This window comes from Lissotriton helveticus, chromosome 10 (genome assembly GCF_964261635.1).
Source record: "Lissotriton helveticus chromosome 10, aLisHel1.1, whole genome shotgun sequence".
In the NCBI taxonomy this organism is placed as follows: Eukaryota; Metazoa; Chordata; class Amphibia; order Caudata; family Salamandridae; genus Lissotriton; species Lissotriton helveticus.
The window spans coordinates 131,775,097-131,799,657 of NC_136071.1; the positions used below are offsets into that span (position 1 = coordinate 131,775,097).

At 43.7% G+C, this 24,561-nt stretch overlaps 1 protein-coding gene across 4 annotated transcripts in view; it reads left to right on the top strand.

Annotated features, from left to right (window-relative positions):
* TSR3 (TSR3 ribosome maturation factor) overlaps positions 1–24,561 on the top strand; it is a 149,710-nt gene that overhangs the window by 4,358 nt on the left and 120,791 nt on the right. For all 4 annotated transcript variants that reach the window (XM_078664934.1, XM_078664936.1, XM_078664933.1 and 1 more), the window contains exon 2: positions 21,644–21,810. The gene's annotated coding sequence lies outside the window, so the exon portion shown is untranslated. The remainder of the gene's footprint in view (positions 1–21,643; positions 21,811–24,561) is intronic.

The window sequence follows — 24,561 nt, forward strand, 5'->3', positions numbered from 1 at the left end:
ACTTGATCAAAATGTTTGAAAAAGGCTTCCTCTATATCAGCAATGTTTTCTGAGATCGCACCCGTGTTGCCCAGCTGAACTCCTTTAATTGTATTCCTTTTAGCCTTCCAAACTAATAGCTTACCACTGGCGTCCCCATATTCAAAATGGGCGAGAGAGCTAGCCTGCCATCGCTTTCTAAGTCTGTCGTCCAGAATCTCTAGTTGTGATTTTCATACTGACCATTCTTCTCGAATATTAGCTTCTGCTTCTAAAATTGGGTCTGATAGGTCGCGTTCTAGTGTGGTGATCTTTAACTCAATCTCAGAAATCTTTGCCCTGTATATTTTATGCCTGGAAGACTGAATGGCCAATACTATCCCTCTCAAAAAAGCTTTATACGAGTCCCAAACAACGGGAAGTGTGGCTGTCCCCAAATTATTCTCAAAAAAAACTTTTGACTCTGACGTCAATTTCTCTAGTACCTCCTCCTCCAACAGGATACTCCTATCCATAGTCCGTCATTTATTGCTCTGCGAGCCCGATAGTTTAAAGACTAAAGAAACTGCTGAGTGATCTGAAATATGTGCTCCCAGATGTTTTACTTCATGTGCAACCTCACAAAGCTGATCTGAAATTAGAAAAAAATCGAATCTAGACTTATGGCGCAGCTTCTTATTGGGAAAAGTGAATTCTCTTTTTGTGCCCCATTTCTTCCTCCATATATCCTTCCAGCCGAACTGATATATTGCATTTATTAATAGGGATCTTGTTTTAGGGTTATGCGTGGTCTTAAGTTTATATGATTTATCTATTTGTGGATCCAGAACTAGATTGAAACCCCCTGCTAAAATTAAAGGATCATCAAAGTCTAAGAGCTCAACCAACAGTTCTCTGAGAGGGAGCGGATCGTCTAAATTCGGCCCATAATATCCTGCTAATGTAAATTTATAAGAGTGGCATTTTATCTTTGCTATGCCCCATCTCCCTTTTTTATCGACTCTTGATTCTAGTACTGTAATAGCAGGGTTTGACTTAATCAAAATTGCAACACCCTTAATAGTACTTTGCTGTAATGTGCTTATAACATGCTGAATCCATTTTTTACTGCTACAGATTTCCCTTAACTCATGCTCCGTAGAATGGGTCTCTTGCACAATAAAAATATGCTCAGACGCATCTTTCAAATATTGAAATACCCTCTCTCTTCTGTGTTTAACCCTTAAGCCATTTAAATTCCACGTCAGAACCTTCATATATAGCTGCGGGGCTATCCTATCCTGTGACATATTTTCCTTAGTAGGCGTAAACGATTGGGTATCCTATTTGGCGATTTGGACATTTATTTTTTCTTTTTTTTCCCCACATGCTCTCCACCCAGTGCCCTTTCCCTCCAGTACTCTGTACAACCCTACCCCCCCCCCCCGTACTCCCCTGGAGAACCCCCCACCTTCTTCTTGGCCTCCCTCAAGGCCTTGAGGCTCCATCCTCAGATATCCGGATGAACTGTATATTTCAATGGAAACTACTAAAGAATAAAGGAAACAAAAAAAGGAACCAAAGGAAAGCGAAAGTTCGTCTGTTTATGAGAACCAATCTTGGGAGAACATTGAGCCAGATTGTTAGTTCGTTAATCCCTTAGTCCCTCTCCCCTAGTTCCCCTCTGCTATCCACTGTAACTAGTTGGATATACTCTTCTGCCTCTTCAACCCTTTTAAAAACTCTCAATTTGTTTTATACATTATTTTTAGAGATGCTGGAAATTTCAATTGAGCAGTTTTAATAATTTGCTAAGCTCCCACTGTCTGGATGCTGTGATCGAGGATACATCTGACCTGATCTGGAAAGTAATTCCTTCAGCTGATAAGGAGCTGCTTTTAAGCGCCTTATTGAGTATCTCATCCTTTAAGGTGTAGGTCAGGAAGTGGACTAGTATCTTCCTGGGTCTAGTTTTGTTGGGATTTTGCCTAAACGGATCCCTATGAACTCGTTGGATGTCCCTCATCAGATCTTGTTCTGAGAGTTAGACTTCAGTCGCTTGCTAAATAAGCTTAACAACAAACTTGTTGATGTTACTTCCTTCTGCCCCTTCCGGGACTTTAAGAAAGCGCAGATTATTTCTCCTTTGTGCATTTTCTAGCGACTCCATTTTCTCCTGGACTCTAATTCAGTGGTTCTAGCCGCTAAGGAATCAAACTTTTCTTCAAGCTTCTCACAAAATAGTTTTATTTCTTGCTGGTTCTTCTGCGAAGCCAGAAACCCATTTTTTACCTCGCGGCTTAAAGACTGAAGTATTAACAAAACAGATTGATCGCTGAGCGCAGTCTCAGCAGCCTTGTCCTAAGCCCCAGAAGAGATAGTGATAATATCCCTTGCCGATATAACTGAAGGATCCATCCCAGAATTATTAATAGGTGTTAACTCGTCGTTATCGGATCTTTCTAAGATACTGTCTTGCACCCTAGGCTCATTGTCGGCCATCCCTGGACTCTGCACCATAGAAATCCTTGAAGACTCTGCGTGCTCTGAATCTTGATCTTGTTCTACCTGACCCAAAAGATGATACCTATTGGGAGTATAGAGACCCTCTGGAAACTCTAATGCAGAACCTCCGACTGAAGGTTTAAGTTCCAATACTGCGGGAATTGCTTTAAAGTAAGACTTTAATGAGGGTGGTGGTTTAACCTTAATAACGGCCTTCTGAGCTTTAGAATTATTTTTTTACCAGTCTTCTTGGAAAATTTAGCCTTGGATTTAGCTAATGTCAGTGGTGAAATATCAGTCTGTCCACCTCCACTCCCTTGTTTTCTTCCTTTGCTTCTGAGCGTGTATCCGGAAGCCTGGCCCCCTTGTGACTGACTGCCTGACATACGAAATACAGCTTCTCCAGCCACTCTTCTTGCCTTGCCTGTGTTCCCAGTATTTATCAAGTTATTTTGAAGACCTTCCCTAGTGCATTGTGGGTTAGATAGTCGTTGCTGCTTGAAACCGAAATCTCTCCCAAGATACGAAATCCTAGATGCTGCTCTTCTCCCTCTTCTGACTTCAGAGGCCGCTTTTGCCCACCGCGCAACCCCTCCTTCAACGATATTAATGTTATGTCCTCTCACCTTGTTACTACGGGATTGTGAATGTGGGGTGCCGTTTGTGGCGGCTTCCGCCGCGTCGGGGCTTTGCACCTTATCCAGGTCCGGGTCCAGCTTGGCGGGGTTAAAGATATCCTAACCCCCTGGCGAACCCTCCACCGACTTCAACAGAGTACACCAAAGTACCGCAGAAGAGCTGAGCGGCGCACTCGGCAAAGACCCGCCAGCAGCTCTGCAGCCTTGTCCCGCCTCTGAGTCCGCGTCAGAGTCAGCGCGAACCCAACCGCTGCCGAACGTGTAGCGTTTCAACTCAAAATCTCACGAATAAAAGAAATTCAACTTATAAGCAAAGTCAGTGGTTTCCTTTTCACCTCCTATAGTTCCATGTAAGAACTCATACGCACGACGGAATCAACCGGACACCCGAGCCCCCCGGAGCCTCCCGACTAGCCAAAGCTGCTAGCCGCCATGTTCTCCAAAAAAAAAACAGAATTACAATACACTTCGTCAACTTTAAGAGGTGGGGAGTACTTATCCTGTCCTTTCCCTATGTGCCCACTCTTCTTTACCATGTCTCCCTCAGAGAGCTGCACAGGTTTGCAGTTGTGTTTAGCATCATACCGGGTTTTGACTTCGTATTGTGCTTGTTTGACTTTTTCCCCTCACTTGGTCAGTAGACCAGTTCACTCTTTTGGCTGCTACAGTCCACCCCACGTTGTCCTTGGTGAGAGGTGTCCTGAGTGCAAATGGACTGTGCCCAGTAGTTTCACACGGTGTTATTCTGTAGGCCCACACCGTTCTGAGGATTTCTCTTCTCCAACTTAGCCTATTACTTTTGGCTAGCTGTATGGTGCCCTTGAGTACTCTGTTGAAGAGTTCCACTGCGCCATTATCTGACGGGTGGTACACTGATGTGGTATTGTGCTCTATTCGGTTTCTAGTAGTGTATGCCTTGAAGGCATCTGACACGAACTGTGGCCCATTATCGCTAACCATTTGTTTAGGGAGCCCTTCTCGTATGAACACACCGTCTAAGAACTCTACCACAGTTTTTGCATCTGCCCTTGTGGTAAATGTAAGTTCGGGCCACTTTGTAAAATGGTCCATGATGACGATTATATACCACTGTTCCCCCTGTTCCTGTATGGGGCCCATAATGTCCACCCCCACCCTTTCCCAAGGCATTGCGGGGCAAGTGATGGGGGGGGGGGGGGAGAGGTGGTCTTATAGTTACCTGGGTTTTGTCTGAGTTTGAGCACATGCTACAATCTCTGACCATCCTCTCTACATCAATGCTTACACCAGGCCACCAGTAGTTATCTTTAACTCTGTTTTTACATTTTACAATGCCTAAGTGTCCTTCGTGGCACAGGTGTAAAATTCTCTTTCTAAGAGTTTTGGGAGGAATAACCCTTCCCCCTCTCAAGAGTAAACCATTCTCGTGCGACAGTTCATTCCTTACTTCATAAAAATGTCTGAGTCTCAGACAGGTTGTTTTTGTTTGTCCAACCTTCTGCCAACATTTTGATGACCTCACATATGTCTGCGTCCTTTTTAAGTTGTTAGCCACTCTTCTTTCGAAATACCTTGGAAGTATTCTTCTAAATTGACTATGCAATACTCCTCAATCTCATTCGATGTTTCAGTATCTGTAGTTATCACTGGTAATCTGCTCAGAAAGTCTGCAACAACGTTTTTTACCCCTGGGACGTAGTGTATGCTGTAATTGTAGTCGAAAAGGCGCATAGTTAATCGTGCTAACCTGGGATATGCATTGTACAGGCCTTTCGTCGTGAACACCTTGGTGAGGGGTTTGTGATCGGTGCATAGGGTGACGTGGTTTCCCCACACAAGGTTGCGGAAATGTTCTAGTGCCCATACGCACGCCAATACCTCCCTCTGGATGACTGAGAAGTTTTCCTCCGTTGAGGTCAAGGATCGTGATGCCAATGCAATTGTGTATTCTGCTCCTTTGTTGTCCTTCTGAGTTAGGACTGCCCCAAGTCCCATTGAACTAGCATCATTTGTAATTGTGTTGTTGAGCAATGGGTCGAATCCTTGCAAGGGCATTGCGTTGCACAGTTCTTTTTTTAATTTGTCAAATACCTGTTGACAGGTGTCGCTCCACTCGAATTTACTCCTCAATTTCATTAGTTGTCGTAGAGCGTATGTCTTACTCGAAAAGTTTCTGATGAATTTCGCGTAAAACTCGACGAGTCCCAGAAAGGACCGTAATTCTTCCTTGTTCCTGGGCAACGGTGAGTTGTTTATAGCATCAAGTAAGTCCTTCTTCGGGCTGATACCGTTTCCATTGATTTCGTGTCCTAGGTAGTTCACTGATTCGCAGGCAAATTTGCATTTGTTGTACTCTGCGGTGACCTTTTCTGGCTTTTGTTTAGGTCTGGCAGGTCCACACACAAGCTAAGTTTGCTATTGGGGCATTTGGCGACAACTAAAGGAGCAACCCATTCACTGGCTTCCACCTGTTCGATGATACCTTCTCTTAGAAGCTTTTCTAATTTGGTTTTTACTTCGTCTATCACTGCAAACGGAAGGTTTCTTGTGTTGTGTACAACAGGTGTGGCTTGTGGTTTGACTTGGATCCTGTGTTGGTATCCCTTTTAAGGCTCCAATTTTGCCATTGAACACGTTAGGGTAGTAAAGTAAAAGTAAAGTCCACATTTGTAAAGCGCACAATCACCCGTAAGGGTCTCTAGGCGCTGGGGGCCGTCGGGAAGATTAAGTGAGCTATTGCCCAGAGTCACATGGTGCTGGGCTAACCTGCCGCCGGAGCCGGGGATCAAACCGTGGTCCCCAGATTCCATCGTCAGTCGCCCTGGCCGCGGCGCCACACTAGGGTACATATCCAATACCGTCTTGGTGTAGTAATTCCCGTTTTGTACAATTAGGACAGGGTCAGACTTGCTGGGGTCAAGGATGATGCCTAAATCCCCCTGGTCCAACCATCCATCACGGATAGGCCAACCGCTGCTACGTACAGTTTTCCATTGGACTCCCTTTCTTTGTAAATAAACTTGAGCTTTCTTAAACCACACACATTGATAGGTTCTCCTGTGAATGACTTTATAGAAATGTCTGCTTTATCTAGGTGGCCTCCGATGAAGGGTGAAAACTTTTCTTCCCAAACCCTTTTGTTTACGATTGTGTAGGGCGAGCCAGAATCAGCCACAATGCTGATCCCGACTCCACCAATTGTCATCTCACAGACCGGTTTCTTAGTTTTTGTAGTCTTGTTTGTGCTAACCTCTTTTATTTGCTCGTCTTCAATACTGAGGACACACAAACTAACATCCTCCTCATCAGAATTTTCTTGTTGGCAATTGCCCTCATCATTGACTAGTTTTATGGATCGTGGTTTTCTCCTTCTGCATGCCTTTTGGAAGTGTCCTATGACTCCACAGAACGTGCATTTTACTCCTCTTGCGGGACACTTCTTGTCATCTGCCCAGTGTGATATGTCACCACATCTATAACAACGTTTTTTCCACTGCAGGAATGTCTGTTGTATACTTGTTTAGTTGTGTTGTTACTCCAACCGTTTATCTTGCATCACTCTGTTGACTGTTGCACTTTCTTTTTTACACTGCATTCTGCAATTACAGCTTTTGCGCAACGACGAGTTAGTTCTGCCTTCCTAGCAATGTCTAATATATTTTGGAGTGGGTACTCTCCTTTTGCCCATAAGTTGTCTTGGATGTTCTCATTAGATCCCTGCATCACAATCTGGTCCCTGATGAACTCGTCATGCAAATCACCGTATCGACAGTTCAGTGCTAAGTTTTTTAGTGCAGAGACATAATCATCCACTGTCTCTTCTTTCCCTTTTTTCCTGTGGAAGAATTTATATCTATCCACCCCTACGCACACATTAGAATTGTAGTACGTGTTTAAGTCGTCGATTGCATTTTTGTAAACGTCATCCTCACTTTCCCCTCTTGTTTTTTTGTTGATGTTGTTATAAACTTTGATTCCACCGGCACCTAGGCAATGCAATAGGAGTTTGTATTTCTTTAATGACGTAAATCCATTGTCATCTTCGAATTGTGATATATAATTCTCAAAATACTCCCTCCTTTCTTCCCATTTGAGTAAAGGTTCATCCTTACCTGGTAGAAATGGTTGTGGTGGGGATAGATTCCATACGTAACCAGATGCGATTTTAACTAGAGGTTTTTTTTTTTTAGAGATGTACTTTTGTTTGAGAACTGACTTTTAACTTCAAAGACCTTGTGTAGGTGTATAGTGAGTTCTGTACCCGTTGTACTTTATATTGGTTCAGTATTGTTCCAGTGTTCTTCTAATATTGTACTTGTTTTTGAAGATAGGTTACAAGCATGCACACCCTTTTTTTTTCTTTAAAGTTATTCCTTTGTTTTGAACATGGCATTGAGCGTATGCTATTAAACAACAAAATAAAATATGTCCATCAGTCTTTTATGTTATTCTGCCACGTAATAACAGGGTTTTAATTTTGCATTTACCTTACAAGCGTTTCCGTTTTCTTTGCCGTATCGTTTATTTGCCAGTACTGCTATGAAGCGCGGTGTTCTGTAGTCTGTATCGGCAAATGTTTACTTTTGGGCAAGCATTAAAATGGCTGCACGCAGTTTGCGTATAACGTCACTGCAGAAACTAGACTGCTAAACTTTGTTTCCGCTGGTTGACGTCTGCGTACCACGTCACGCCGTAATTTGCATTTCCCGATGACGTGTAGCTGCAGCTGACAGTTCGTGAGTTCGTTGAACTGTCAAAAGTCTTCTGAGGTGATTTTTGTGTTGAGAAGCTTAAGCGCTGTATTTGTTGACAATGCTTCAACCTTCTCGCCGCTGCCTAGTTTCACTTTATTACTTTCACACTCGTTCTTCACTCATTTATTTTCTTCAAGTGTTCTCGTTACGATCTACCACCAGTTTTGTTCTTATTTTCCTCAATTTCATTCGCCATACGCTTGTATTTAATAAAGTCCAACAAACCTTTGTTTCTTGTCTTTTCCGGTTCTTCAGTTGTTGTAGGTTATTTTTCTTCCTTTTACTTTTTAATTTTCCTTCACCTTCTTATTTTTAATTTGATGGTTAATTCCGGTGTTGGCCCTCGTCGCCATTGTAAAGAACTTCGACACTTGTATAATTGAAGTTAAGTTCTTTATTGTGAAATGCCAACACAGGCTCCAAGCGGAGCGGAGCATGCAGCAGCTGTTCTCCTGGTCACCAGCTGTCAACTGTCAAACATAACGGACAGCTGGTGAGAGGACCCTTAGTACGGTGTCCTCGCAGGGACAAGCGTAATGAAACATACGGTGTCCACAAGTGGACAATTAGGCTATACATAACACGTATGAGTGACATTCTGCTTTTAAATGTGTAACTCTTTGCGTGACGCGTTTTCACGACCAACTCAAACCTACGACCTGTTTGAGTGCCTTCCTGTGAGTTTTGTTATTGTATTCAACAGGCGCGCAACACCCATTGGACTCAAAGGGCTTCAGCTCCCCCTCGTGTGTGGCAGCCCGGGATGAGACAGCTTCCCGGGCGCACACACAGCCGCACCCAAGCACTTCACAGGTCTTTAAAAGACCATTTGCATGTTAATGAGGCTTTGTTGTTGTTTCACCCCTTCTAAGACCCCTGCAGCTCTACTCTGCCTATTGCTTAAAGTTTCAGCCCCCCCCCCCCGAAATTTTTTCTTAGCCACACCCCCTCCCAAATTTGGCTCTAGTTGCGCCTCTGGTATTCAAACCTACCACACAATAGTGAACATACGTTTAATACAGGCTACTCCTATTGGCGTTGCGAATCAGCTAAGGCAGTTATAATGGCCCCTATTTAGGTCTGGCATTAACCAAGACCCTTTGTTTTTAGGTCGAGCTGGTAAACTGCATCCGAAGGATGCAGGTGTCCAGCTGGAGACCTAATGTTGCCTGTCTCGAGGGAAGGAGGACAAGAGGGTGTTACGAGCTTTTTCCCTGGATTTGTGTGGGCGAACGCGCACGTTCCGTCCTGCGCCGCGCCGTGCACTTCCCTCCCAGCCAGTCAGCCTAACGCGCATGCATGCACACAGACACACGCGCGCACACGCACTTACACTTACACAGACACGCAGGCACCCAGACAGGCAACCCCCTCCCCCCCCCCCACAGTCACACACACACACACACGCATACACACAGACTCCAAGACACATACACACACACACGCTCACACACAGCCCGCCGCCGCACGCGCGCACACACACATGCCCCCTGCCCTCGCAGCCCAGCAACAAGGCGAAGCCCCACTCACCGGCTTCCTTGGTGCAGCGGCTCTCACCGGCAGCAGGACTCTTCCTCCCTTCTTCGGCACCGGGGCGCAGGGTAGGCTCCTGCCTGCTCCGGTGCGCCAAACAATCGCGGCTCTTCCGTGGGAGGCGGGGTAGGCTCCCGCCCTCCTACTTCCCGTTTCCGGTTGTCCCGCCCGGCCTGCCTGACTTCCTGGTCGCAGGCCGGCGGCGCGACTGCAGCACACGCTTAAGTTATGTCAACAATCACAGATCCTGCTGTCATGCTTGGCCCCGAGGTTAGTATCAGCCTCATATTTAAGGGCGTGTGGAGAAAATGTTGTGAATTATTAATAGAGGTTAAGAAATTTACATATTGGTGCCCGCAGGTTGGTAGTTTAACCTATTGAAGCCTCTCCGGAGGCGCCCCAAAATGTGAGAGTTGGAAGAATCAATTGTTTGTATGCATGGACAGCCGAGACTCAGTTTGAGGATGTTTCTAGATGACTGTGGATTGTATCTTATTAATGCGCTACGATATGCTTATTTTAGAAGTCCACATGTTCGGCTTTTGAAGTACCTACTTTTTGCTGTCATGTTTGAGCTTGAGTTCTCATCCTGCTACAGAAACGAGAGCTTAGACACTTAAGCAGTGTAAACAGAATGTGGCTATGTTGTATATTATGTATAAGCAAATGCAGTTGTAATAACCACTTGGAGGGAATCTCCAAGCTCTGACAACTGTGAGTGATGTTGCAACCCCAAGTTATGTCATTACTTTTATGTAAAATGCTGGGGCACCCCAGAAGGGGTCCCAGTGAAGAGCTAGATTGTCAAAGCTTTAAAAAAGGACAAGACCTCCCAAATTCTTCTCAGCAAAAAGACTGAGGGTTGGCCCAGGCACAGTGAAAGAGCACCCCCGTTCCCACCCTCAGATTAAATCTAAATGTAAGGTTTTTGTGGGAATAGGCATGGTGTGAGAGACCGAATATCTGGTACTAGCCCAGTCTTGTTGCTGGTTGTCCTCAGCTGGTTAGAGCTCCCCACACTGAGACCCCCTCACACATTTGTGGATGGAGTCAGAGAGCCTGGGCGGTATCCATCTTGGCAGCAGGTGTGTTCAGGATCTCACACTGATCTCGTATTATTGCGCTCTCTGATACACTGAACATAATTTCACAAAAGTTCTTTAGAAAAGTTTAAGCAATTGCCATTATAAATTACAATAACTTTTATTTAAGTATTAGTTATTTAAAAAAATTAAACGCCATTGTTATTTGTAATATCAATACATCTAAGTCATGTAAATACAAAACATATTGCATTACAAATGCTATAGGTATCACATTTGCGAAAGTTATAACTATTGGCATTGTAAATGACAAAGCTATTAATTTAGGTATTTAAAAAAAAAAACATAAATAAAAACTTTGCCATTTACAATACCAATAGCTCAAACTTTCCTAATGCGAGACCTATTGCATTGCAAATGCTTGTTTATTAAAGTTCTATCTCACTCTGTCTACTGGCTGGCTTCACTGTGAGTGAACATTCTGCTCTTTCACAAAGAGCATGTCAGCACCCAAAGTAGTCTTGTTAAGTGCTAGAATACTACTGTAGCAATGTGTGATTTTTGAGACCAAAAATATTTTTTCTTTTGGCATTGTTTGCTATGATGAGGGCTCGGCAGCACCCACAACAATAATGTTTCACAAAAGCCTTTTAGAAGATCCGCATTGACAAAACTAAAAAGCTGACCACCAATGTCATAACTATTGGCTTTGCCAATGCTGGTTTATTTTCAGGTTTCCTATAATTTTGCTTACAACTGGTTACACTGATTTTCCATTATGAATACTTTTGGAAATACTAGGCTGCATCTACACATTTTACTAAATGATGCTTCAAAGAAATGACTCCTAAAATTACACAGTAGTTAAGCAAAACGTTTTTTTCCTAGTTGCATTTTTTAATGAACATTTTATTTTGAAAGCAAAGAACCATTAATCTTGCTTTCAAGCTTTTGTATTTAATCAGAGAGCATCCCGGAAGCATTATACAAAGCTTCATATTAAAGTTTGCAAACGTGTGTATACTGAAACCACTATCAGTAGTGCAGCACATTTCCTTAGAGTGCTCACCCTAATAATAAAGGCTTTGTATTAATGAACCATAAATGCAGGTTCAAACAACATTTACATATGGACTCAAATATTACCTTAAATGCAGACAATGCCCTTCCTTGATCCATAATGAAGTACTGTAATCTGGCAGCCAAAGGGTTTGTGCTGCAGAGGGTTGGGCCTACTTGTTCCAAGGACAATTGAAACATGAAAACTTGTTGCCCTTGGCCTATAAATATGTCCAGGGTTTCGGGCTATAGGAATGCCACATCCCTGTAAGCAAATATTTTATTTTATGAACTCGCCTTTTTCTTCTTTCACATATGAATGAATGATAAATGTTTTATTGATTGATATATACATATATATACACACATATGAGACAACCTTCAAATATGCGAGCTCACATTTCTGCTGCATAAAAACTTTTTTTTATTTAATAGACTATTTGCTCCATATACAATATGAATCTGGCCCACAAACAGGGAACGCAGGACCCCTGACTTGCCTCTTAGTTCATTAAATGCGTTATCAGGTTGGGGCAGAAATATTTCTTAGTTCATGTTTAAAAACTAAATGTTCATAAATATATTACTAAAGCATGATGAGGCAGTGCCCTGTTATGTACAGACAACATATTTCCCATTGACATGGTCATGAACGTTCTCACTCACATGCATTCTACTGATAAAACCATATAGCACATAAACAATGTATGGAAATATGGTTTCAGCAAACATATGTATCATTTGCACATCACCAAGTAAAGTGTTCTGATTTGTTTTCATCATATAAAAATCTTTTTTTTCACCACAAGTAATTGCAAAAATGTGCTTTCATAACTGCTGAAATTCATATTGAAATGTAATTCATATTGAAATGTTTGTGCAGTTCACTTATTAGCTATTTAAATGTTGTGTTTGAAAAAAAAAGTCTGGCATCTCGCAGCCTTTAATTTCACATGCTTTTACAGCACGATTGTCAGACAGTTCACTTTACAAAATCCTTTAACTTCGATGCCAGAGAAAGAAAAGTAAATATAAGAAGACCAACTGACTTTTGACCTCTGTCTCTTAATGCAGAGCAAATGTGACAAGATACAAACAAGATTTAAAGGCATATTTAGTGCTCATTCACTTTGTGAGTGAACAGAACGACTGCTATTTGTCAGTTCATCATAATGACCAGTAGACCCTAAAACTAGCTGGCCCTGATGAAATCTAATTTGCCATAGCGAGTGGCATAGTAGATTTCTCAAGGCCTGTCTCGCATCAAAAAGACCCAGGCTATATTGAACTCAAAGTGGAATCAAATGTCTCACCCCTAAGTCAGTCATAGTACCAATAATTTAATTAACGGTTTCACAAGCCATCGCTTATTTAATTATTTAGTGTTGTCCTTTTAGATTGACCACGTAAGACTTTTGCCTCAGAGTGCTCCTTCTTTTTGAACCATTTTGTGATAAATAGGTGAGATGCAACAAGAAGAGCGATAGCTTGGATTTTGGTCCATGTTGACTGAAAGAGCCTAGGCCCAATCCCCACTCCCCAGTGTTGAACTCCTGACATTTGGGGCAATTCATGCTTAAGATTTCATAATTTTTTTCTCCATTAAATGATATCCATGCCAGGTATGTAGCCTTTCCCCCCCACCTATTGGGATGGTATTGATGCCCACAGTTTATGATTTACTCTGGAGGGGTCTTGGAAAGTAGCCCTAATATTATATTTAATTTAAAAAGTCGCAGTAGCACTGAGCTATGGTGCATGATGATTTTTCATTGTGTAGCAACCATGATTCATTTTATATTGGAATAAAACCAGCATAAATTATCAAGGAAAGCTAGATATTTTCGAAATGTACCCAAAACACTGAGTTAACAATGGGTATCATGCGCACCAATCTGAATTATAGATTCCCTTAATGCTATGTGAACATTATTATTTTTTATTTTTTCAGGGAATTTTTGCAAAAGAAAAGGTCTTGTGGACACTCACTCATAGGATAGGACACCAACAATTTTGGGAAATTCAGTAGATTATAGCAGATGTCCTCCAAGTTTGAGAGGGCATAAAATGACAAACTACAACCACACCAAAGGAGTAAAAAAATTATTTGGGTCAGAGGCAAGCCATTAGGCTGGCTGCAGATTTTCTGGACTAGCTCGTCGAGCACCCAATGAACGTGATCAGCCTCTGGCATTTGTGGTGTGTGGGATAGGATGCACTGTAGGGATGCTTTTATGGATCCTAACACTTTTGTTTCTTACTGTGAATGCCCTGCTTATGTCAAACTATAGGTACAAATATATTTTCCTCATAGTTATGAGACGTAAATCTCTAGAATATACTGCCAATGGCAGAAGTCTGATCATTTTGCATTCCCACGTTTCTCTTAGTAGAGCTTAAAGCTAGATGGTTATTAAAGGGCATATAGATAGAGAGATGCTTTGTCTTGTGAGTACAACTTATCTGCTGACTGATTGAAGTTTAACTCTTATGTGCGAAAGAAGATGGATAATGCTACCTCATAACAACCACACCCTGTGGGAGCTGAAAGGCTAATGTGTAAGGTGGTTGGGAGAGGAGTCCTGTCCTGGGAGGAATGCTGCCAGTCTTTAACTGGGTTCAAAAGTGTCATATAAATGTTTGTAATCCTAACTCCAAATTTCAGAAAATGAGCAAGCATAACCTCTCAGTCGATGCTCGTTTCTCTCCAAGAAGGCTAGGATGGTTGTCCACTAAAATATTGAGGGTAAAGGTTTCCCGCCAGGCATTTTACATGGCACTTCCCAAAGTACAGGGTAAAGAGCATTGGCTTTTACAGGTTTTTAATTACTCATAAAATAAGGTATGTGAGCAAGTGGCAGCTGACTCCCAAGAAAATATAATTAGCAAATAATTGCCCCTTATTCACCATACTTGAGTGCTCAATTCGTTTTAGTCCTGTCAGAGAAAAGCAATAGTTCTATGCCAGCTCATCAAGTCACATCAGATTGACAATTCAGAAAAAAGAACTGTTGTTCTCATATACCAACCTTCCGGCCTGAATACGAGTTCCAAAGAGGGGCACATGGAATTCATAGTAACTGGTTAAATCTGACACCCCTGAGTTTGAAATTTATAGGGTTCAATACATTTTGCTTATCATGAGCTTTGTCTTCAAAATGGGGCACAATAGGCAGATTAAGATGCTCTCTGCACCAAAATCTGCATGTCTTGGTATGTAATAGGCCTTTTCTGCCGTTAAAACTTAACAGGAACAGACAATCCATTGCCATGAAGTCCAGCCTCCCATTCCATGTAATTTGTTATAGAAAAAACAAAAACACACATTCTTGATTTCTGATCGGCCTTTCATTCCCCCAGTGAAAGCATAGAAATTGTTAACCCCCATTTGTCCCTCCCAAAGAGGAGATGTACAGACCCAAAGAGACAGAGGTTTGCCCTTTACTCCACATGGGTTCAACCTCCCTTATCGGTAATGTAATAAGACAAGCCATTTGCCATGGGAGGTGCACAGAGTTGTGGGGATTACTCTCCTGTGTCCACATCAGAGCAGGAATTCATTTGTGAAAAGTACCTCCTGGTAGGAGAAAGTCTTACCTTCCTAACAGTTCATCTCCCGATGTATTGTTGATGTTGTGCGAAGGATGTAGTTGTGACATCCTCTGCATTTAATAGTTATTGATTCTACTTTTGCACAATAGTTTTCTGGTTACCAGCCGGCCCACAGTTCCCCAAACATAATTATTGGGGAGTCTGGGTAGGTAGTAGCCTAATGTCGCATCACAGGCCTTTTATGCAGACTCCTTAATGTGTACATATCAGATGGAGTACTTATCGCTCCTTTTTTTACAAGCTAACATTGGGGGAGATATGATTATTAACTCATTTGCTTGTCTTGAACATGTCGGCTGCACATGCAACAAAGAAACTTGTGCATAGCCAGTCCAGTGCAATAGGCTGCTTTGCCTTGTTCACCCAGACATTTGGGACTGTTGCTATTCTTCAAGCTTTTGTCATAATTTCAGACCATATTCAACAAACGTTATCTATAGGCCCTTCCGCCCTTCCACCCTTGCATGAAGATCGACTGGTTTCTCCTCAACATGATTCTATGTCAGGACCCGGAGGTGAGTATTAGGGTTTACTTTTCTCACTTTAATCAGCCAGCAGGGGTTTGCATCTATAATTTTAAAACATATACTACATGTCCCATGAGTCCTTGGGAAAACAGAAAATGCAGTTCATTCAATCGGAGGGCTGGAGCTCCATGTAATGATCACTGCCCACTCTCTACCCGCTTCTTTCTTCGCTTCTCCTGCAGCAGACAAGATAAGTGCCTTCATTAACTTACTTATTTAACTGCAAATGTGTTCATATATATACTGTGTGGGATTAATCTAGCCCACCGGAAGCTTTGTTTAATCTGTGTGATGCTTTGACTGTTTCTTTTTCTCAATGCGACCACGGGAATGTTCTTGTTTCCTACGCGGTCGCGTTGGGCTGCCAGGCTCTGGTGCGCGGTGCGGTCAGCCGACCTCTAGGGGACCCACGCATGATTTCCTTTCGCACATAGCGCGTCTCTACCTCCCGGTGAGCGGCACGCGCCAACTTCATTTGGTGAGTGCAGTGAAGCACGTCCGGGTGTATTTTTGTGTACGGGGGAAGTTTCTAGGCCATCGCAGCCTCGATCTCTGGGCAGCGGTATTCCTTCTGAACAGGTTTTATTCAGAGCCACCGCCTGGAGAAAGACAGCCCCGCAGCGGGTAAGAACCACCTCAGTGACGCACATTTTGGGGACATTCCCAAGTGGCAGGTACCCTTCTAAACGTGGGTGAAAGTCCCAGTTTTCCCTGCTATCATTGCATACCTGCTCCCAGTGGGACACAGCATATATAACTGGTCATACCCTGCCTATAATTGCTCCCTAGCAGCAGGAATCCCCCATACACGGAGGGATTTGTGGGCAGAGAGGAATTTATGGAGGAAGAGGTCACGTACCTCCCCAGAGATGATCATTTGTCAGGTGATGGATGCTTCCATGTTTAGGGCTGTATCACAAGTAGTAGCCCCCGGAGAGGAAAATTACACAACTGCAGGCTCACTGCCTGAAACTCTCGAACAGAAGGAAGATACCTCTGGGCCCAGAGCCCCCATACCTCCAGCGAAGACTGCTACGCTTGACAGTGACAAACAAGCGCACAGACAACGTGGGAGTCAATCTCGACCCCATTTGTACCCTAAAATGGAATATATAGATTCTCAGCCTTCTCAGAATGCACCCCAAGTACCTAGCACCTCAGGGGATACCCTCTTCCCCCCTACTGACACAGGGGATTGTGACAATACCCCAATACTTGGGATGGGGACCCTAATCGGCCATGGCGCCTGTCCACCAATCCATTCCCAGACAATGATCCTATATTAGATACAACAAACACCCCTGTGGTGGACTTGTTGGACCCAGATGATCTTTTGCGTCCACAGAATGATGCCCAGCACCCAAGGTGGCCGCCTACATGTCGGGCAGGTTAAGGAAGCCACATAATAAGAAGGTAACGAGCTGCCTACGGGCAGAGTGCCCTAGACCATCTCTAGGGGGTAAAATTGCCCTCACACCTGAAATAGACCTAAAAATGACTACTTTCCCTGCCAAATTTGTCCGAGATCCCAAGATGGCCATAGACCGGTCATGGCGCTCCTGCCAAGATAAACTCCTGAATGTGGACATGATCGAGGATGCTAAAGCATCTGGCTCTCTAGTATCACCTGAGGCTCTATCCAGTTGGGCTCAACATGCCATCCTATTCCTTTGGGATGCCAATTGTGCGATTTCCACAGAGCATCGTAGCTCGCTTTTGATACAAATTGACCCCAAGTTGGGGAAGCTTTTTATACCCTGGAATCCTGCATGGTGGCTCAGAGTAATTTCTTCGGGGATCCATTCATTCGAGATCTGGGTACGTTTGTCAATATGTTCAACTCCCTAGACAAGGCTCAAACATCTATAAAACGTATTTTCATTCCCCTTGTTTTTGTCGGAGTTGGTCGTGGTAGGGGCACCGGCTGTGCTTTTCAGCAAGCCTCTAAGTTTGGAAACCTCTATCCGACGATACAGTATCCTGCTGCTGATGTAGCCCGAAACCGGTCCCAGGATGCTTGTTTCCGGTCCAGGGAAGACATGGATTGGCAGTTCAGGCTGGGCTGTTCCCATGAGGCACAGGGTCATGACTGATTTGCTTATATTTGGGTCTGAACTGGGGTCTGCGAAGTGAGCGAAAGAACAATGATGATTCAACCCAGATCTGTGACTGGGGTTGAGTTTCTGAAAAGTTTCAGTGCTCCGTCCATCATCTCCTTGTGTTTGCTTTGTTCGCCCTAAGTTGGCAGGGTATGCCCAGACATGGGTCCCTTACTCACTTTGCCACTGGATTCAAGCTAGCCTGGCTGATGAGGGCTGTTAGCCCGAAACCGGTCCCAGGATGCTTGTTTCCGGTCCAGGGAAGCCATGGCTTGGCAGTTCAGGCTAGACTGTTCCCATTAGGCACATAGTCCAGACTGATTTGCAGATAGTTGTGTCTGAACTGGGGTGGCGAAGTGAGCTAAAGAACGATGATGGAGTCAACCCAGATCTGTGACTGGGGGTGATTGTCTGATAAGATTCAGCGCTCCATCCGTCATCTCCTTAGGTTTACAACTGCAACTACAACAACTGACAAGGTGAGAGTGCACAAACTCCAAAGGGTTGCAAGTAGGGGGAATGTTGGTGCAGTTTTGAGCAATTGGGAAGCACTTTTCCCAGATTTGTGGGTTCTCTAAAAAGTGAAAGCATTTCAAATAGAATTTTATGGTGTTCCAGTCCAACCTCACAAACCCAGACCCGTACTTTTCACCCAGGACCAATCCAGGCTAGTGGACCTAGGGATAGCACAGCTTCTGGCAAAGTAAGCTATTGTCCAAACCACTTGGCACACCAACGGTTTTCTGAGACACCTTTTCCTAGTGGACAAGAGGGAGGGCAGACAGCGTCCTGTCATCAGCTTAAGGGAGGTCAACGAGTGGCTGGTTTATTGCCACTTCAAGATGGAGGGCATCCATCTCCTCCGGGACACCCTGCAGGTGGCCGACTGGATGGTTTTTGGACCTGAAAGGAGCCTATTTGACAATAGCAATCTTTCCACCTCACAGGCAATTCTTATAGTTTGGATGGAACTCAGGTATTCAAATTCACCTCCCTCCCTTTTAGTCTGTCCTCCGCCCCATGATGTTTCACCAAACTAAGGAAGCCGGTGGGCAAACACTTACAAACTTAGGGAGTGCGAATGATTGTCTACCTCGACTATATCCTAATCATGAACCAATGCCTGGTGCATCTTTTCTCGCACCTACAGATGACCATCTATCTCCAGGAATCTCGGGGGTTTGTGGTCAACACGGCAAAGTCCTCACTTGTTCAATCTCTACAATTTCTGGGATTCTTCATAGACCTGGTCAAAGCCACCCTCGGTTTCCCTGCTCACAAGCTGACAAAGATCAAACATGAACTCAGAAGAAAGCTATCCAAGTCCCAGGTATGGACATACATGTCTCGAGCACACGCTATCTCGAGTATACAAGTTAGATTAACAGTCAAGCAATACACATTGGACAAAGTTGTTGCCCTTTGTTCCGGTAGCGTCTGGTTTCTTCATTCTTTTAGTCGCATTTAGATTCTTTTCTTGTTTTTGTAGCCAACACATGATTCGGACTAGAAGATTTCTTCAGAGCTACAAAACAATAACGGTTTGTTCTATGCAACACAAGGCTATACAATTAGAATATCTAGATGCTCATTGTCTAATTATGTGTATTTTATAATACAGTGGATAGTTACATGAATTGGTGGTCATGCAATATCACTATCCACAAGTGGTGGAAACCCATGCAGAAACAGTCTCAGGAATCGTTAATACTATTTCCAAACTATAGATGCCGATCCAGTGAGACCATGGGTAACGTGGCATACCTTGTGCATATGTGAAATATCCAAAAACATCACCAGAAAACTGGTATTCAGTGTGCCAAAACCTTGAAGTTTTTTGTAAGAAACTATTCAACAGTACCAAATACCTCCAATCCTGTTATCCTTGCCAATTTTGAATCCTGTTTAGGAACCAGAGGGCTCTCCATTAGTTATGTTAATCGACTTAATGTGACACCAAAATAGTCAGTACTTGATTTCTCATGAGATCATCCTACCTGTATACTGGTTTTAAATCCAAGACCGGTGTAATTAAGTCGCAGGTGTCACCATGGCAACTAGCATGTATAGTGGAACTCCTCTCATCCTCCATTCAGGTCATCTTCCCAAGTCCTCTTCTCTATTGCCCACTTTAGCTCCTGAAAATCTCACCGCGAATGGGGTCTTACATACTCCCAATTTGTTCTGCTCTCGGCATAGGGAAGGAAGGAGATTTAATGGTGGTTCTCCCATATTGAGGCCTGGAATGGTCGAGCGATTTTCTGCTCCCAACGTGATCTGGTGAAAGTCAGATGCAAGTGGCTCAGCCTGAGGAGCTTGTTGTGGAGAATTCACCACAGGAGGAAAATTATCCTCCACCAAACAATCACTGCAGGGGGTGCCTTTTCACATTGCTCGTCGTACAAATTGTAATTCAAAGATGGTATCATACTCCTTATAACCAAATGTACCTAAATTGTGTGTAGTTAGAGCACTCAAAACGTATGAAGCCTTAATAGAGGACCTACGCCCTCATGGTGAAAGACAACAGCTGATTGCTCTCACTAAACCTCATAAGGTGGTTTCTTCCCCTACGATTGCCAGATGGGTGACGCAAGAGGCAGGTATCCATGTTTCCCGCTTTGCGGCACACTTAGTGAGAGGTGCCATGCCATCTAAAACTTTTTCATTGGGAGCTAAACTGGAGGATATAATCAACAAAGCTGAGGCCTTCAGATTCAACTTTCAGAAGGTTTTATTTTAAACCAGTTACCAGTCTGGGAACCCTAGTGTTGGAAAAGCTTTAAATGAAACTAATACTCACCTCAGAGTCCTGACACAGAATGAAGAATTTCCTAGCTTTCGTAATGGGAAGTTTCAATTCTGTTAAGGACACGGAGGTGGGGATTAGCCCACCCAATATTTACGGGGTACTTATTTGATGCTCCCGGTGAATTATGGAGAGTTCAATCTGATAGGAGTATGAAATAAATGTAAATGTACATCTGATCTTTTGTTTAGCGTTCTGTACAAATTATCTGTTGGAGTCTTCTCTGCTGTTGGCACATAGTTTGATGTGGATGACAGACACTGTCTTGTACTTCCTTTCAGGAGCAGATACCATTAAACAAGAATTAAGTCTGGAGAAACCAGTTGTGTTGCAAGATGAAAGAGGAGGGTAGAGAGTCTGCAGTGACCCTTATATGTAGCTCCAGCCCTCCGATTGGATGAACAGCTTTTTCTGTTTTCCCAAGGACTCATGGGAAATGTAGTTTATATTTTTAAAAAGTGGTAAATGTAAAACGCTGCTGGTTGATTAAAGTGAGGAAAGTAAAGCCTAATCTTCGTGTCCGTGACCTTAATAGAATTGAAACTTTCTGTTACCATAGCTAGGAAATCTTTCATTCTTGCAAACTAGTGTATTTCAACTTGGCAGTCCCTGTAATATGTACCCATACCCAAAGTGCTCTGAAACCACCTAATAGTGGTTACAAAAGCTTCTTACTCCAAATAAAGAAAACTATAAAGCTATGGAAAAGTTGACACTATCTATCACGTGGAGAAGTGTGGCTCAATGGTTAGACCGTGAGACCCTGATGCAGAGGCCTGGCCCGGGACCAGGGTTCAATTCCCGCTTCGGCGGGTCTTGGGCTCAATTTCCTCGGACCTGATAATTCTCGCCTCCATGCCTATTCTAATCATGGGTCCCACTCTGCAACTCTGGGCAATAGCTTGCTTAATCTCCACAACGGCCCAAACAGCGCTGGAATGCCTGGCTTCACCTTGGGGGTGCCCAGGAGTGGACATTTCACAGGGAAAAGCCAGGAAGGGTTCCACAGCGGAATGCGTACAGCGCCAGGAAACCCTGGTTGGGGTATAAGTGCGCTTTACAAGTACAAATTCATTTAATTTCACAACTGGACGAAGTGGTAATACTGCTGTCTTATTCTCTGTTAGGCATTAGTCCTCTGGTCCAGAAAGACAGCAGACACAATCACTGTTGTCGTCATCCTCGGCATCCCTGACCAAAAGATCAACAGAACCTATCAACAGTGACCACTATCTGCAGCATCTTTGCCAATTGATGGTGATATCAAACTCCAGATCTACCCATCCTGATAAAGGTAAGAATCAACCACATTGCAGCTTTTTTAGGTGGTAGGTACAGCAGCAGGCCAGCTGGAGCTGTGATTTGCGAGCTACAGTATGTGCTCTGTTGTGCAACTGACCTGATCCATGTTTTGCACTGGAGGAACATTATTTGTAGTCCGTTCTTCTCACACGTTTTAGAAGCTACAGTAAACTTATTACACTTGTGGGATGTGTACATATGCGAAAGGGTGTATTCTTTGCTAGCTAGAGTCATTACTGTCATTGCAACTTTAGCTCTTTTTTTCCTCCTCTGGTCCCCCCTGAAGATTCGAGGGAAGCCTGTATTTCTTGGCACACAGTTCTCTAGTAGCATGGGCCTGTGCAGCAGAGATCTGCATAACCTCTCTGGTTTAGGCCTCAGCAGGAATATCTCCGTCTTAATTTTTTTGATGATTTTAGAATGCGAACAGTTCAGTGAGGAAGTTATAATGGGACAAACGGATAGTGTAATAGAACAATAGGAATAGACCAAGTCTATTCTGTCTGTTGTATGTTTTTTAGATATGGTCCTTGCAAATCAATGTTTTCACTAAATCTGTTCAAAACGGCTGTTACCTTTTAGATGTACAGAGACTAGCGACTACAGTATGACCATGACCAGGGTTACTGATTATGTACTATGCATTTTATAAAGTCTCAGGAAAGTGATAAGTATTTCTTGTCCTCTTAAGCACATGCCAATATTTGAGAGCGAAATTATGGGTAATCCGATTTCTTTTTACTTTTGTATGCCCCGCACTCAGAATCCCACGTAATCTTCATTGCCACAAAACACCCTATTGTGCCAACTAAAGCAACTCTATAGTCATTCTTGTAAGACTTTTGCTACATTATTTTCCTGTCTGCTTCATACATTCCATTCTGCTTCAGTCACATTTCCTTATGGCTTTTCACTCTGTATCCAAGATATGCCCCAAACGTGCCAATTGTAGACTAAAAATTTAAAATTAGGCGTCATGTAGGCACATTACAAAGACTGAAAATTCCAGTGTTGCAGGTTGACCAAAGTGTTTGGCCTTGCATAAAATAGTCTCATGATAGGGATAGATCAGAAGTGTGTGTTTGACATAATTTGTCTGTTAATGTGTTCTTGCCGAGTGGGTGAGTGGGGGATAAATTGAGTACTACCGAACGTCAGTCTAGCAAGGTATCCAAACATCAGCCATTTTTGCTGAAACATTATTGGTTTGTGGGGCCTCAACTTTTATTTTAAAACAAAAAGGTGTAAAGCTAACATTTATTTTAAAATATGAAAAATAAAAAAAGACTGGATAAAGTGCTGTTTTGACAGTTCCAGGCAGAGTGCCTTAATCTTGGAATGTAAACCATTTTATACTGCTAAATATCAAAGTACAGGGGCGTGGCTTAGCGCCCGGCGAGGACGGCGGCTCTTATGTGAGCGCTCCGGGTCCGCAGGGGTTTTCGCCTTGCCTTTCGACTTCTTCTCACCTGCTACGCGGCTCAACCTGCATCAGAGACTTCAGGCACCAGCGGGCTTTTGAAGACGGCTTTCCCGACCGCCGCAATGCTTCATTTCGCTACTTTGTAGCGGACGCGGCTGACTGGAAGTCGCGTCCGCCATCTTGTCTCCGGATACCGCGCACTGCGGCGCCTGCGTTCATGGCCTGACGAAAGCACCGTGGAGCTCCTCAGCTACAGCGCCCCACCTGGTGAGATGATTTTCGCATTCCAGCACTAGGATGCCGAATTTTTTTTCTCCTTGCATTATTTCTTTTTGGCCTCAGCTCCTACCAAGCTTTCCTCACATCTCTTCAACCCAGGCGGCCATCTTAGAGGACTGGTGCTCCTTTCCTTTATTCGACCTGCAAGCACATATCTGCGCAGTCTTCTCTCTGTCAAGAGCGTTTTCCTTTTCATGGATGGATGCAACTCTGAGCTTTTAGGCTCATTTTCTCTGCACCTTTTTCCACCGTGCTCTTCGTCCTATATGAGGCTCCTCTCCTGAAGGACTTTTTAAGCTCTACAATGTGCCGCACTTCCTTATTTACAGGCTGAGGTGATTTTCTTCCTCCTTTATTGTTGTGCTATTTTTTTCCAGTGACTTGCTTCTTGTCCCATTCTGTTGCTTCATTCCTGGTTTACGCACAAACAGCTTCTTTCCCTTCTGAACCTACCTTCCATCTTTTGGTCAGCAACTCCAACGTGCTTCTCCGCCTGTATACTGGCGCACAGTGACTGTTCTTGCCCTTACTTTCTCCTTCCAAATACCTCCTTTTTATGGAAAGAAAGGCAAGTTCTCGCACTCCCAAAACTCCGCGACACGTCTTCATCAAAAACTCCAAAGTTTTCTCAGCCCTGGCGCGCCTCGAAACTTCTCAAGTGCTCGACGAGATGTCGCAGTCTAGCATGGAGCGACCCGCTCAATCTTCAGGGAAAGCTGCGGTGAAGCGCCTCAAAAACACTCCTCCGTCACCACCTGGATCAGCCTCTTCTGTCTCCATGGAACTCCTGTTGGAGGAAATCCGTGCCCTTAAACCTTTTATGGAAGACACTAACTCAAAATTGCAGGTTCTTACCGATAGTTGGTCTCAGATGGATGCCAGGGTGACCACGGTAGAACATTCTCTGACATCTCTCCAGGAATCTTCTTCCAAAGTCTCTCATATGCAGTCTCAAATTTCTTCTCTTCAGAAGCAAGTTGAAGAGTTGGAGAACCGAAACAGACGCAACAATCTCCGTCTCTACGGCCTGGCAGAAAATTG